The sequence below is a fragment of the Callorhinus ursinus genome, unplaced genomic scaffold, assembly GCF_003265705.2.
Source record: "Callorhinus ursinus isolate GAN/ISIS: 27379988/994484 unplaced genomic scaffold, GSC_fseal_2.0 scaffold3, whole genome shotgun sequence".
Taxonomy (NCBI): Eukaryota; Metazoa; Chordata; class Mammalia; order Carnivora; family Otariidae; genus Callorhinus; species Callorhinus ursinus.
In genome coordinates this window covers 2,115,149-2,130,483 of record NW_027397065.1, presented here as the reverse complement: position 1 = coordinate 2,130,483, position 15,335 = coordinate 2,115,149, and the positions used below count along the sequence as shown (strand labels likewise).

Here is a 15,335-nt window from a genome sequence, read left to right as displayed (position 1 = left end):
TCTTCCTAATGACTGTTTTACAGTTAAGAAAATATCACTGTCTTCATTCTAGAGATAGCTATCATTTCACAGTTCAGAGAAAAGGTTGCAAGAATTTACTATATGGCATGGAAAACTTTTGGAATCAAAGTATTATTATTATCTAATAGATAAAGGAAGCCCAGATTATAGAGGAGGAATGTGTATTAGCCACAAACACTCAGCACATCATCTGCCAGGGATTTCCTGCACTGGATTGCGCTTCAAAGTTTTTGGACACCAAACAGCCAAAGCAGAGGAATCTGCCATTTTGATGCTGTAGATAGCCTTTCTATTTTGGGAAAAACAACCCAATATGCCTGTCAGTTATGAATTATAAAGAAAGTAAACATCTCTACTCTTGAAGCCAAAATAATAACCTGGATTCAGACCCTTTAATCCCAGAGGATGGGTCTCCCATTTAGTTGTATAAATCAGGTATGATTTCATGGAGTTCTCTTTCTCTGCAGATAGTTTTTGGGGTGGAGGAGAGCAGAGTCCAGGGCAGAAACTTGTTTTTGTCATTATATGGATTTAGGCTGCTTTACAATAGCATATTATTGTTTATTGCTAGGAGGACCCTCTTAGAGCACACAGGTCTATGGTGTGTGTGTGTGTGTGTGTGTGTGTGTGTGTGTGTGTGTGTGTGTGTACAATAAATGCAAGTGTTGGGGTGCTGGGGGGGTTCAGTCATTTGAGCCTCTGACTCTTGATTTCAGCTCAGGTCATTATCTTGGGGTCATGGGATCTGGCCTGTGTCGGGCTCCATGCTCAGTGGTGACTCTGCTTCACATTCTCTCCCTCTCCCTCTCCCCCTGCTTGCTCCTTCTCTCTCTCTAATAAATAAAAAAAATCAAAAAACAAAGGCATGCATTTGCTATTGTTCCCATATGTCAAGATCTTATTTTCAGGGAATCTGAAGACTACAAGAAATAAGTCAAGCAGAGAAAGTCAATTATCATATGCCACTTCTTTGTGGAACATAGGAATAGCATGGAGGACATTAGGAGAAGGAAGGGAAGAGTGAAGGGGGGAAATCGGAGGGGGAGACGAACCATGAGAGACTATGGACTCCGAGAAACAAACTGAGGGTTTTAGAGGGGAGAGGGGTGGGGGGATGGGTAATCAGGAAGGCATGTATTACATGGAGCATTGGGAGTCATAGGAAAACAATGAATCATTGAACACTACATCAAAAACTAATGATGTACTGTATGGTGACTAACATAACAAAATAAAACTTAACAAAGCAAAAAACAACAAAAAAATAAAGTTGGGTATGTTTGAACTTGACATTTTATAAAAGATTCTTGATTGGGCTTGGTACAGCTTAAAATGGACTGTAGATGCCCCATACCTACTGTAATAAATGGTCCAATAGCCCTAGTTTGGGAGAAATATACTGATATTGAACGATTTGCCTGCTCAATTATATAGGTTAAGGCTGACTCAGAGGGAGAATGTGGGGCTTTCCTTGGAGAATTTATAGAATCATTCTGGAAAGAGACAGATCCTGGGATATGCAGTGGCACAGGAGGCAAAATTTAGGATAAGGAGAGAAGGAACTTTTTCCTTTGGAGCCTCATGATGATTGGGTGTGGAGGCGACACATAGTAGAGGAGAATCACATTAAGGGTTGTGCATTATGTGTGCTAGATGGTGCATGTTGATAAGCTGGTTCTTGCAACATGGTCACACGCAACTGGTGACCCTATAGGTCCAGCCACAGTACATTAAATTAGTCAGTGTGGTGCACTTTCCTTGTATTATTCCCAACCTTTGTTTTCAAGTAACGGTGTGAACAAAATGATGACTGCAGAATGACCACCATATTTAGCAATATGGAAGCTACTGTAGAGTTTGAAAAGATCTCATTTAAAGTAAATAAGCTTCATCTGCTGTGCTATGGGAATCAAAGAAGGCTTGCTGCCCCATTTTGGGATGAAACAGTATAGTGGGGAGGCAGCAGCAGCAGCAGCTTAAGGAAACGTATTCTAGGGAGATAAAGGAGTGAGCAGAGGCCCACAGAAGGAGCAAAGACCTAAGCTCTGAGCCAGATGGTTAGCTGAAATGATAAAATGGCGACCAGGATGCACCTGTTGAGGGAACAACCCAACTGTCACATAGGGGTAAGGCTCAGGTCTTTATTTTGGATATTTAAAAACATGGGAGCACAAATATCTCTTCAAAACAATGATTTCATTTCCTTTGGATATATACCCAGAAGTGGGTTTGCTGGATCACATGGTAGTCCTATTTATAATTTTTAAAGGAACCTCCACAATGTTTTCCATAATGTTTAAACCAATGTACATTCTCACCAACAGTGCACAAAGGTTTCTTTTTCTCCACATCTTCACCAACACCTGTTATCTTTTGACTTTTTGATGACAGCCATTCTAAGAGGTATGAGGCCATATCTCACTGTGGCTTTGATTTTTATTCCCCTGAAGATTAGTGATATGGATCATCTTTTCATATCCCTGTTGAGTATTTACATGTCTTCTTTGAAAATATGTCTATTGGGTCCTTTTTCCATTTTAAAATTGGGTTATTTGTTGTTTAAATAAATATAAATTCCTTATACATTTTGGATATTAATTCCTGATTAGATATGTGATTTGAAAATATTTTCTCCCGTTTCACAGGTTGCCTTTGCATTTTGTTGATGGTTTCCTTAGCTGTGCAAAAACTTTTTGAGTGTAGTCCCATTTGTTTATTTTTGCTTTTGTTGCTCATGCTTTGTGTCAGTTCCAAAAAATCATTTCTAAGACCAACGTCAAGGAACTTACCCCTTATGTTTTCTTCTAGGAGTTTTATGGTTTTAGGGCTTACATTTAGGTTTTTAAGTCATTTTGAGTTGATTTTTATGTATGGTGTAAGATAAAGGATCCTATTTTGCATGGGTCAATCCAGTTTTCCCAAGATGATTTACTGAAGAGACTATCTTTCCCTATTGAGTATTCTTGGTGCCTTTGTCAAAAATTAGTTCATTGGAGCATTATTATTCACAGCATCCAAGATATAGAAATAAACTAAGTGTCCACCAACAGATGAAAGAATAAAGAAAATGTAGTATATATACACATGGACTATTATTCAGCCTTTAAAAAGAAGGAAATCCTGTCATTTGCAAGAATATGGATGAAACTGGAGGACCTTATGGTAAGTAAAATAAGCTAGACACAGAAAGATAAATATTGTATGATCTCAATTAAATGTTTAATCTTTTAAAAAACTCAAAGTTATAGTAACATAGAGTGGAATAATGGTAATCAGAGTCAGGGGGATGGAGGAAAAAGAGAGATATTGATCAAAGGATACAAGCTTTCAGTTTTAAGATAAGGTCTAGAGACCTAATGTATAGTATGGTGAGTATAGTTGTCAGCGATGTTTTGTATACTTGAAATTTGCTAAGACAGTAGATCTCAAATGTTCCCACCATACACACACACAAAATGGTAACTATGGGAGGTGATAGATAAGTTCATTAGTTTGACTGTGGTAATCATTTCACAATGTATATGCATATATCAAAATATTATATTGTACACCTTAAATATATACAAATTTTATTTGTCAAAAATAAATAAAACTCAGAAAAATAGTAAAGTTAATGATCTCATTTTTAGCCTTACACTGATGGGTCTTGGATATATGATTTGTACAAAAAAAGTAAAATGTGAACACTATAAATTCTGAGAGTCTGATATAATTTAGACCAATCTCTCGAGTTAGATTCAGTAAAGGGTTTGTTCTACTACCATGTCAGTGAGCCTAATCAATAAAACTTCCCATGCCTTATTGCTCTTATAGTTACCATGACAAAAATTTAATCCATTAACTCAGAAAAATCTATTAACAATCTACTGTGTACACAGCAGCACTCTAGGCAAAGGAGATAATAGGGGAGTACAAAATAGACTAAGTCCCTCTTCTATTGGTGTTGGTAATCTAGTGAGAAAAGACAGTCAACAAACAAATGAACACATTATATAATATGCCAAGTTCTGATAAGTGCTACGGAAAATAATGAATCAGAGCAAGAGAAACAAAAGTGTGGCAGGTAGAGAGGTAAAGGTGCTATTTTACATAGGATGGTCAGGGAAGACCTCCTTGATAACATGGAATCTGAGTAGAAACTTGAAAGTAAGGGAGTGACTACTGTAGTTATCTGAAGGAAGAGCATTCCAGCCAGAGGAACAGCATGTTCCAGGCACAGTGATGACATGACTGTGGCTGGAACAGAGACAAGGCAAAAGAGGGCATGGTAGGAGGTAAAGCCAGAGAGATGGAGTTGGGGGCAGATGGTTAGAACCTTATAAGAGATGGTAAAGATCTTGGCTTTTACTTGGGTGTGCAGGGATGCCACAGAAGAATTTTGAGCAGAGAAGGAACATGACCTGGTAATTTTCTAAAAAATATTTTATTTATTTGAGAGACAGAGAGAGAAGGTGCGTGAGCGAGGAAAGGGGCAGAGTGAGAGGGAGAGAGAGAATCTCAAGTAGACTCCACACTGAGCACAGAGCCTGACATGGGGCTCAATCCCAAGCCCCTGAGATCATGACCTCAGCCGAAATCAAGAGTTGGATGCCCAATGGACTGAGCCACCCAGGCGCCCCGATCTGATATTTTTAAATGGTTACTGGCTGCTATGGGAAGAGACTGCAGGGAGACTAGTCGGGTGTTCCATATATACTGCCAATAACCCAGGTAAAGGGGATGTTGGCTTATTCTAGCTCTGAAGTTGGTAAAAATGAAAAAAAAAATCGGATTCTGGGTGTCTGTTGCTCAGAAACTGGATATAGGATGTGAGAGAAATAGATGAATCAAGAATGTCTCCAGAAGAGTTTTTGCCTGGGAGCTGGTTGAAGAGAATCATTATTTATGAAATGGAAAAAGCTGGTAAAGAAGTATATTTAAAGAGAAAATAAAGAATTTAATGTTATATTTACCATGTCTATTGTACATCCAAGAAGAGAGGCCAGGAGGCAGTTGGCAATTTTCATTGTGTAAAGTTACTTAAAGCCATGACTAGATGAGACCACTTAGCCAACAATATGAAGAGAAGAGGTCTGAGTACTGATCCCTTTATAGAGACTGGGAAAATTAGAAGGAAGCAAAAAAGGAGTAAAGAAGGACTAGCCAGTGGAATAGGAAGAGACCAAGAGCCAACAATGAAGCAGAGACCAAGTGTTTTAAGTTATCAGTGTTTCCATGTCACTAAGATGAGGACAGAAATGACCAATGACTTTAGCATGGTTCAGTTAAGACTATGATTTGGAGATTTAGAGACATTCTAAATCTAGGATGGTTCACTAATGAGGCAGAACAATATCTGTGTATTAATAAGTCAACTCATGGTGAAAATTCGTGAGCCTATTTAAAAAAAAATCATCAAAGATGACATAGCTCGTCCCTTCTAAGTCATTTGATCAAGACATATCACCAGTGGTAGCAGAGGGCATATGCTGAGGAGTGGTCTGTCTACAGTTTAAGTCAGTTACTATTTGGATCTAGAAATTTTCTTCTAGAAAGGTAGAAAGTTGATTTATACTTATGGGAACTAAGGGAGGACAAACAGTTTATCTGTTGACACAGTCCCTAACACTGAGGGTTTCAGAAAGACCATCTCAATGACTATTTTTCTTTAGTTGAAGTTAGTTATAAGGAATCCATCTACTCCATTTTATTCTATATAGATTTTTGTTCTTACCACGGCACTTTGGGATAGTATTTCTGAATGCAATTCATAGTGAGTCTACGAGATGGAGTTTGTTCTTGATGAGTACATTTCTCTAGTCTGTAAATTATGGGCCAAAAATAGAATGGTAGCTCTGAAAGTAAAAGCCAGGCACAAAGAGGTTTGTTGTTAACCTTCATGAAGGGCCCGATAACAGTTTAAGTGTCTCGCCCTTCTGGGACTAAAGACATCATGCTTTCCCATGACCTGAAATGGAAAATCATTCCAGTGTTTCTGGGACAGCAGAGAACACACACCATGTGAAGCTGTCATAAAATATTTTACTTGTTTTATCTTACTTTTTCCTCTTGCTAGTTCCCTTTATTTTGGCAGGAGGTGGGATGTGATGACCTAAATGAGGCTTTTCCACATCAAATTTCCAGATTCGGGGACAAAAGGTTTACTTTCCTATTTAAAAACATATGAACTTCCAGAAGTTACCCAGAAGGAGTCCCACTGAAGGCAAATGTCCTATCAGTTTTAGCATGGTCTGCAACAATTTATTGGAATGAGGTTTCCATTACCTCTTGAGCAGATTGGTCATATGCAGGAAATTTACAGTACTGTAAGTGGCATTTCCTGAGGTGATGGATCTGCCATCTAATAGCCTCTGAGCACAAGTCTCATGAAGCCTAATGTTTTTTGCATATAAACCTGTAAATGCCCACTGCAGATTTCAACAAATAAGCCTCCTCTGCATACAAGGTTCTAAAAGTCTACGGCAGGCAATTCAAACAAAACTGTGTTCACTTCTCTTCACTTTTTTTCTAAGTTTACACCCCTGGGTTTTTGTTAACATTTAAAAAAGATATTTAAAAACTGCACTTCAGCCACCTTGTAAAATGAAAGAGTACATTGTACAGGCACCAAAGGTACACGTCAGTGCTTTTATCAAATTCAGGGTCCTGCTCTGCTGCACTAATTGGAACCATGTGTTGAAAATGCAAGACAGGATTTTTTCAGCTGTTCTTTAATTAAATGGAATAAAATAAGGACAAAACCTCACATTTCTTTATAAAGAGAGGCTGCTGGGTTGTTCTATTTGCAGGACTGAGAGAGGATCCTGAGTGGGGATGCCGGCCCCTGCGTCAGGGGCTCCAGGGCCCTTGGTAGTCATTTTAATATTTAAGATAGTCTCAAGGATTTAGCCACATTCAGAGAATGCCTGGTTGCAAATGCTTCTCTGATAAAGAGAGTAAGAGAAGTGATAGAAAACCTAATTATTTTCAATTACACTGGAAGACTGACTCATGAAGATTCTTTTTGGTATTTGTATAAAGTTCAGTCACTGCAAAAATCATCAGTGAGGTGGAGAAAGTGCCTCCTCATGCACTTGCCCACTGAAATCTATGGAGAAATAGTGGCCAAGATGAGTGTGTGTCTACTAGCAAGACTGTGAAAAATACTGTCTCGAGTTTTCTGTTGAAACTTGAAAAACAAAATGTAATTTGATTTTTCTTGAAAGTGTTATTTCTGCCACTTTATTTTGGGGAAAAGGATACTCTATACCTTTTAATTGTCCTGGGATTTTGATCCAGGTTTTTGAATAAAAGGTTAGCTCACAATGTCTCTTTTCAGGATTTAAGCCCCTCTTTCATGATGTTTTACGGTATTTCACATCCATTGAATGGCACCAGTGTATTGAACTCCACTCCCTCCCTCCTGCACAAGTTTTGGATCCAGAACTGGTACCTTTGCATAAAGTGTTGAAGCCTTAGGAAGAAGATGTGAATATTGCTTCCAACAGCACGGCACGTACAGCCTCCAGAAAGAGGTGTAAGAAGTGAATTAATGAGGACAGCAACAGCAATTCCTCCAAAGGTGTATATAAGCCACATTCCGCAGGACATGGGGAAGTCAAAGCAGGGCTGGGAATGTTCAAGAAAGGAGGCCAATTTCCCAAGAGGTTAAAAAAATCCTGAAATCACTCCCAAAGGAAATGATGAAACCACTCTTGCTTGTATCAAAGCCCAAGGCCCGGGCACTAGAAAGGGGCCTCTCTGTTGTGGGCTGGTTGTGTCACTCTACCATCAGGAGTCTTTCAACTTCCAAAGATTGTTGGAAAAGTTTAATCTGTGGATATTGCTTGGTATGAAGTGGAGTTTGACAATCTTCCAGACAGGCTGGGAACAGCATCAGAGAGTTACACAACCTGCAGAGAAGTGGGAGATCTATGGGTGCCTGTGGTTTTGCCCTTACGTTGCCTTCAAATTGCTCTTTCAAAAGCACAAATTGCATCAGGTCACTCCTTTTCTTCTCTTAAGATTATTCTGTAATTGTTCATTTGCAATAAAAATCAATGAGGAGCCACACTACCTTCTCAGCCTCACACTGCCTCTTTTTTTCTCCCTTTACTCCAGCCACAAAGCACTGAAGATGCCACACTCCTCTACTCCTCCGTGCCTCACACATGGTCAAGTGTACCTCAGCCACCTGGCAAATCCTCAGTTATCCCAGAAGTTCAGCTCAAACTTCGTCCATCTCTTCTCTTAAAGTTTCCCTCACCCACAACCTCTTCTTCCTGTACCCTCCCAACAAAATAAATGCAGGCCGATTCTTCCTTGTGCCCTCTGAGCTTCCTGGGCTCCTCTCTTAGAGCATGTGTCACATATCTTGATTGTCTGTGTACATGTCTGCCTCCTTCCTTGGTCTAGACTTCCAGGCACTATGAGACAAGATGGCGTTACTCATTCGTATATCCCCAGTGCCTGGCAGAGTGATTGACACAAAGTGTTCAGTAAACATCTGATGACTGAATAAGCACATACACATTAGCATCTGCATTCTTCTAATCATAGTTGAGAATTTCATGTAAGCTGAAGGACATAGGACAGATTCCCATGTCCTTGCACATAACCCAAATTTAAAATTCTTGAGATGAATGATTACTGACACACAGGGTGGTGACAGTGAAAACACACACTGAGTTACTGAAAAAACTTTACTTAACATTTGCTGATTGCATGCGATTATGAAAGTTATTGATATCATATATGATAGGTTAGGGCTATAATGGAAAAATCAAAGGAAGAAAGAAATGCTCTTCACAAATGGCAATATTTTATATAGAATTCCTCAAGAAAATACTAGTATTTGTTTTATTATATACTTTCTTTTTTCTCTCACCTTCCTCAAATGCCATAATTCTTGCAGAACATAAAATTGTTAAACAAGCATAGCCTTTGGATGACACATTATTGAATTTGAAAATCTGTCTCCATGTCAGAAGTAATAACCACACTTTGAGATTCCAAATCATAAGGAAAGATGACCAGTTATTCCCAACATAGAGTTGCAATTTTATCTTCTGGGGAAGAATATGAATAAATGAATTAATGGGTGAATACATAAACATACTTAAAGCTCTGGGATAGATTTTTCTTTTCCCTAGACAGCACTTGGGCAGACACTTACAGTGTTTTCCTCTGGAGTTCCTCCTTTTTATACTTCTGGGGCAAATCTGCCTCCCTTCTGATTGTCACACTATTTTTTTAGATAGGTCAATACCTTCAATTACGTCTTGCTTTGCTTAGAAGTCATGTCATCTTTTTAACATGACATTACATATATGGTGGGGCAGATGGTATTATTTCAACACTTAACACTGGGGACAGCGTTACATGAAAACATGTTGCATGACTATTTGATAAACACATGGGGTGATCAAAATAAAGAGAGAGCTAAACAGTTCTTCATTAGAAAATAAGAAAAGCTGAGAGGGGATGGACAGTATGGCAGGAGGTTGGACTCTAAGGTGACACAATGCCAATGGAAAATTCAGGCAGTAGGAAAGCCAGAAGACTTTAGAGTCACAGTACAATCAAATATAAATTGCTCATTTTCTTTGAGGTAAACTACTTCTCTCTAACCCAAACCTTCAATAAACTCCACTATACACAGAGATTTCTCAGTGCTTTTGTCATGGAAGTCAAAGGAAAGGAGGGGAGTTCCATGGCTGAGTGGCCATGGAGCAGAGAAAAAAGAAAATTAGTTTTACTACTAAACATAAGTGAAACTCTGAACCCAGTGGAAGCAGGGATTCAGAGCAGAAATGGCCATGAAAATAAATCCTACAGGAATTCACAAAAATCTTGGGAAAAGCATGAGACTTCAGAAAGAACCAAGAATGGGGAGCTTGAGCTAATAAATTTCAGAGAGAGTCAATTTAGCTGATCTGGTTTTACATAACTGTATGCTGATCCATTGTATGCTGATTTGATAGTGTAATAGTAACACTCATGATAAGAGCTTCAATACCTGCTTCACTTACTGTGCAGCAAGCACTGTTTAAGTGCTTTATCTGTGTTATGTTATGTAATTTTCGCTGCATGGATGAGAAACCTCGAGTCAGAGAAAGTAAGTCTGTTGCCCAGACTTAGACGGTTAATAGGTGGCAGACACAGTGTAGAAACGTGGCTTAATCTTGTTCTCAAACCCACATTAGTAATTCCTACTTATTTTATTAGTAAATTCCAGCCAGAAGACACCGGATTTTTGTGCCATGTATACACTAAAAGCTACTACAAATGTAAAGTTGTCACTGTATGTTATTCTATATGAGCTTTATTAGTCAGCTATTGTCAAAATACCATTATATAATACACTAGCCCAAATCTTAGTGCTTATGAATAGCAAGCTATTATTCTCATGCTCACGGTCAGCATGGTTGACTACAGTTCAGTCTATTTAGAATGGGGTCAGATGGATGGTTCTTCTAAAGGTTTCAGGGTAGCGAGCTTGACTCCAGATTAAGACTGAGCTCAGGTCTGCTCCATATCTCACCAGGGGCCCAGACAGGAGAGAGAGCGGCTACCTGGGGCATGTTTCTCTCACAGCAGAGATTAGAAGCTCCCAGAGGGGGGAAAAAAAAACCATGTACTATCTCTTAATTCACAGGCTCCAAAAACTGGTATATTTTTATTTCATCCACATTTTATAGTCCAAAGCAAGTCAAAGGAGAGGTAGTGGTGGAGAGTAAATACTTACTGACAATAATTTAATCTTCCATAGTAATCTAAGCACTCCTCTGTAAACTTAGTTCCTCAGAGAGATATACTATATCTCTTAAAGGAGTAGAACAAGATTGTTTCCAACATTACCCAGTAGAGGCTCTGGAAAATTTCAGATAAATTCCCTAAATGTTGGCAAAGCACAATGACAAAGCATACTGCTCCCATCATCACTACCAGCATCTCGTCCTCACAGGGGATCTAGAAGTCTCAGAAAGTTTTCCGGGGCGCCTGGGTGGCTCAGACAGTTGGGCGTCTGCCTTCGGCTCGGGTCATGATCCCAGGGTCCTGGGATCGAGCCCCGCACTGGGCTCCCTGCTTGGTGGGGAGCCTGCTTCTCCCTCTCCCTCTGCCTGCTTCTTCCCCTGCTTGTGCGCTCTCTCTGTCAAAAATAAATAAAATCTTAAAAAAAAAAAATCAATTTAAAGAAAGTTTTCCATCAGACCACATATGAGAGAAAGAGACGGAGAACCCATTATCATCATATAAGAATACTACAACTTGATGGTAGTCTTTTCACTATTTGGTAAGATCAAGAAAAATTATACTGTTTTGTATTCTTTAAAGGGTTAGCATACACATTAATCTACCAATGGTGGCAACTTGGCGGCACCTTACACTTAAAATTCATTTTCAAGTAAAATTTACAGTACTGTCCTATGTTGCCAAAGATCACAGACATTTCATACTATCAATAAAATCCATCAATGAAAAAAAGATCCATCAGTGATTTGAAAACACATCTAATGTAGGTAAGACCTTAGCTATATATATAAAATGGTATTTTAATGAATTTTAAAATTTATATTATAAAAATGATATAAATTTTAATTATAAAAGTGGTTTTACTTTCCCCTCATATTCCAAAGTTTGTCTATACCAATCTATTTTAAAGCTCACTTAAAATATTCTTTTAATGGTAGTGTTAACTCGTGACAACTTGTTAACTGAAGAAAATAAAACTTAATTAAAATGTTCAGTGGAGAATATATTTGATTTCCTTATTAGCTGGGTACTTTTTGCTTTGCTTTAAAGAACCATTTCACTAATAAGACCTCAGAAAAGGAGCAGTAATTCTTAGAGATATGCCTGTACTAAAACTGGCTCTGAACTACAGAAGGACCTGAAGCTGCTCCAGGCCCTGGGTACTCTCCCAGTTAGTCTCACCGGTCACATGGCACCTCTGCTCTGCCTTCTCTTTCTTCTAATCCATCTCTGTGCTAACTTACATAGCAGCTTTTTCAGTGAACTCAAGTTCGGCCACACCATGAGGGTCCCATTTCTTTCCCTGGTCTAGTCAGCTATGGCTCGGGTTGGGAGGCGATGCAGGGGCAGGTTTATAAAACAAGGGTACCATATTGGACTCCCCTTGTCCACCACCTCAAAATCCTCAATAGCCGCCATTTCTTTGGCAGTCAGATCCAGCAGGTTTTGCTCTTCTTCAGGCCTGCCTGAAGCCATTACCATTGTGCTGCTCCTGTTTCCTGTCTAGGGCCTCCCTGAGATTGCAGCTTTGGTCACCTACAGGAACCTGCTACGTATTCAACAGGGGCCAAGTTAAATATGTGGGAACGAGGCTTCCAGGACACCCTTTACCAGTGGAAACAGCAACCCATGGATAAACGCTTCTCCCCTTCTGCCCCTGGATGTACAGTCCTGAGATAACTTTCAGAAGGTACCTCAGAAGATCCTGGTGGGGTGGAGCATGTCATCCATAGGACTGGCTGCCTTGATAAGGCATCATTGCACCGGTTTTTCCTCCTTTCCTTTTAAATGCTGCCAGTCCAGCACTCCCACTCCCTGGGATCAGATTTCCAAATAAACTGCCTGTATGCAAGCCCTTATCTCAGGCTCAGTTTTCAGAAGAATGTAGAGTTAAGACAGATTCCTACAAGGATCTTGTATGAGCAGCTTCCATAAAAATTGTCTAATCCACCTACAAATATTTGCCTGGCTGTGTTATTTCTAAGATAGTAATTAAGTTGGAAACTGTCTCTAAACCAAAAGTAAGTTCAGGAGTAGCCTATGTTCCATTTACTGGAACAGTTGCCACCAAAATTGCTCCTGACCTTAATGAGAATAGCTACTATCGAGATAGGTGCAGGCTCCAATCTCCCTCTCCTCTCCTGAAGAAGCAAGAGCCTTCAGGGACAAAGACCCTCATTCAGAAAATATAGTTCCCTCTGAGATTTTGAGATGAGAGTTTAGGATGAAGGGCCTCCAAAAGAGGGAAGAAAAATCAACATATGAACAATAAAATTCATAATGAATTTTATTTGAATGCAGAGGAAAATCAGAAAGTGATAATGATAGTTGGTAAATGAAATGACATGTGGATAACCGAAAGGGAGAAAGTGAGTAGAAGGTAGGCTGGGGAGTGTTTTAGGTTGAGTAGATCAGAGAGGTGGTAGTTGGTAGATCAGAGGATAGGAGATGGTCGGTCAGTTATGTAGCAACCACAAAATGCTTGTCATGTATTTTTCAAGGTATCCTTTTCTGATTATTAAAATATAGAGAAAAATCATTGCAGGCTTGCTCACAGAACACGTGCAAATGAAATCTGCCCTCCTGAAAAGCATTCATTGGAAGTTTTCAGAACAGCAGTGAAAAACTTTAATTCAGACTGTAGCTAGAAACGGATAAATAGTTCTTTTGTGACTATCATTCTCCCTTACAAAATGTGTTAACTACCTATGTTTTGCATTTCCTGATGTATAAGCAAATTCATGAGGTCTTTCATGAATTTAAATGTCAGCTATTTAATATCATTTTATTAAAAATGGATTCTATAAATAATACCGAGTGCAAGAATTAGAGACAACAAAAGGAGGAGGGTTGGCTGCTTCTGGGCAGTCTCTGTTGAGGACCCATTGACTGGTTTTCCTTTCTCATTCCCAGATATCCAGGAAGGGCTCCATGACATGAAGATTTCTGGCACTGTATATCTTCCCATGGAAGTGTCAGCTCAAACTATAGCGCTCAATTCTTGTTATGTCTTTATTACATAACTTAGTTTCACACTAAATCCACCTGGCCAATATTCCTCCCAGGATGCCTTCTAACTTGTCTCCTTCATTCTGATGACTCACAATTACAAACTCAAACATTAACCCTAAGACCCTACCCCTAGTACCTTCTGCACTCTCTCTGATCTGGCAGATAGCTTCATCCTCAGCTCACTGTCCCCAACCCTACCAATTTCTCCTACCCCCAATTGGATCTTTTATCTTCTATGGCTCCTCACCTGTAACTTTTAATTCTTTGTTCTTCTCTTTATGCCACTTATCCTACCATACCTTGATATCATAGTTCATCACAGAGCGGTGTGGGGCCCCAATCTCAACCCCCTTCCATATACTTCCACTCGTTGAGAGCAGGCCCCAAATTTAACTTACTAGAACATAAGCTCCACATTAAAAGAGCACATGTATTACTCATTATTGCATCTACTGCCCAAAATAGAGACTGACACAAATGCTTTACAAATATTTGGTGAATGGATGGATTTATCCTTTAATTCTCCATGTGGCCCAGTTCTGTATTTTGTGCATAACTGATCCTTTATAAACAGTTGTTGAATCAATTTTACCCAATTAAGAGCTACTTGGCTCTAAAACATAGGGTCTATCTAGTATTTTATAAATTTGAGTTACAGGTCACTAAGAAAAATTCGTCTAAAGTAGTTTCCTGGCCTTTTTAAACTACATAATAAAGACATCTCTTCCTGAGATGGGACTTTTGCTTTCATGAACTTCCCTAAAGAGGCCTAAGTCATACCATCTGATTATAGACCAGAGCCAAGAATTATACATTTTAAGTTGAAAAAAACTTCAAAAATGCAAACACCTTGTTTTACAACAGCAATCAAAAAAGGTCAAAAGAATTAAAAAGAAAACAAAAGACATGCTGCATTACAACTTAATTCTCGTGCCTTCCATTTCAGTGTTTTCCTGCAACAATCTGTTTTTGAGTACAGACAATGGAAAATGTGAGGAAAAATCATGGCATAGAATGACCAGATCTGGGTATCTTAACACCAAATCTATAGGTATCTGTCTACATAGCACAAAATGTAAAACTATCCCTTCAATTTCTCCACACTAGATATAAAGGAGGGAACCATAACTATGGGCTTATTATGCCCTGTTCTAACCAGCTGAATCAATCTGACACACAATACTGGTTGAAAAGATCCACTGCCCCAGAAAAATACTATCAAAATTTTGTAAATATTATGAACTTTATAGATTCTGTTGTTACAATTACTAGGAAACACTCTTTGTACATCACTCTCTCACTCTCTTACCACCAGTGAGTTAATAGCCAAAATTGTTTTCTTCTCTTTCACTTAAAAAAATTGTACATGTATGTATACACACACACACACACACACACACACACACACAGTTGTATACTAATTTTGGTTATTCAGATAAGATGACATTATTTTGAGATTCTGGTACTTTACGTACAAAATCCCCTTGGAAAATTCCAAGACATATCTCAGATTATATGAAACTCATTATTATTATGAAGTTCCTATGTAACTGAGTAGAATTTTAGAC

General features: G+C 38.9%; 1 protein-coding gene across 1 annotated transcript in view; it reads right to left on the bottom strand.

Moving 5' to 3' along the window:
• XRCC4 (X-ray repair cross complementing 4) overlaps nucleotides 1-15,335 on the bottom strand; it is a 245,684-nt gene that overhangs the window by 6,476 nt on the left and 223,873 nt on the right. The gene's annotated exons all lie outside the window — the stretch shown is intronic.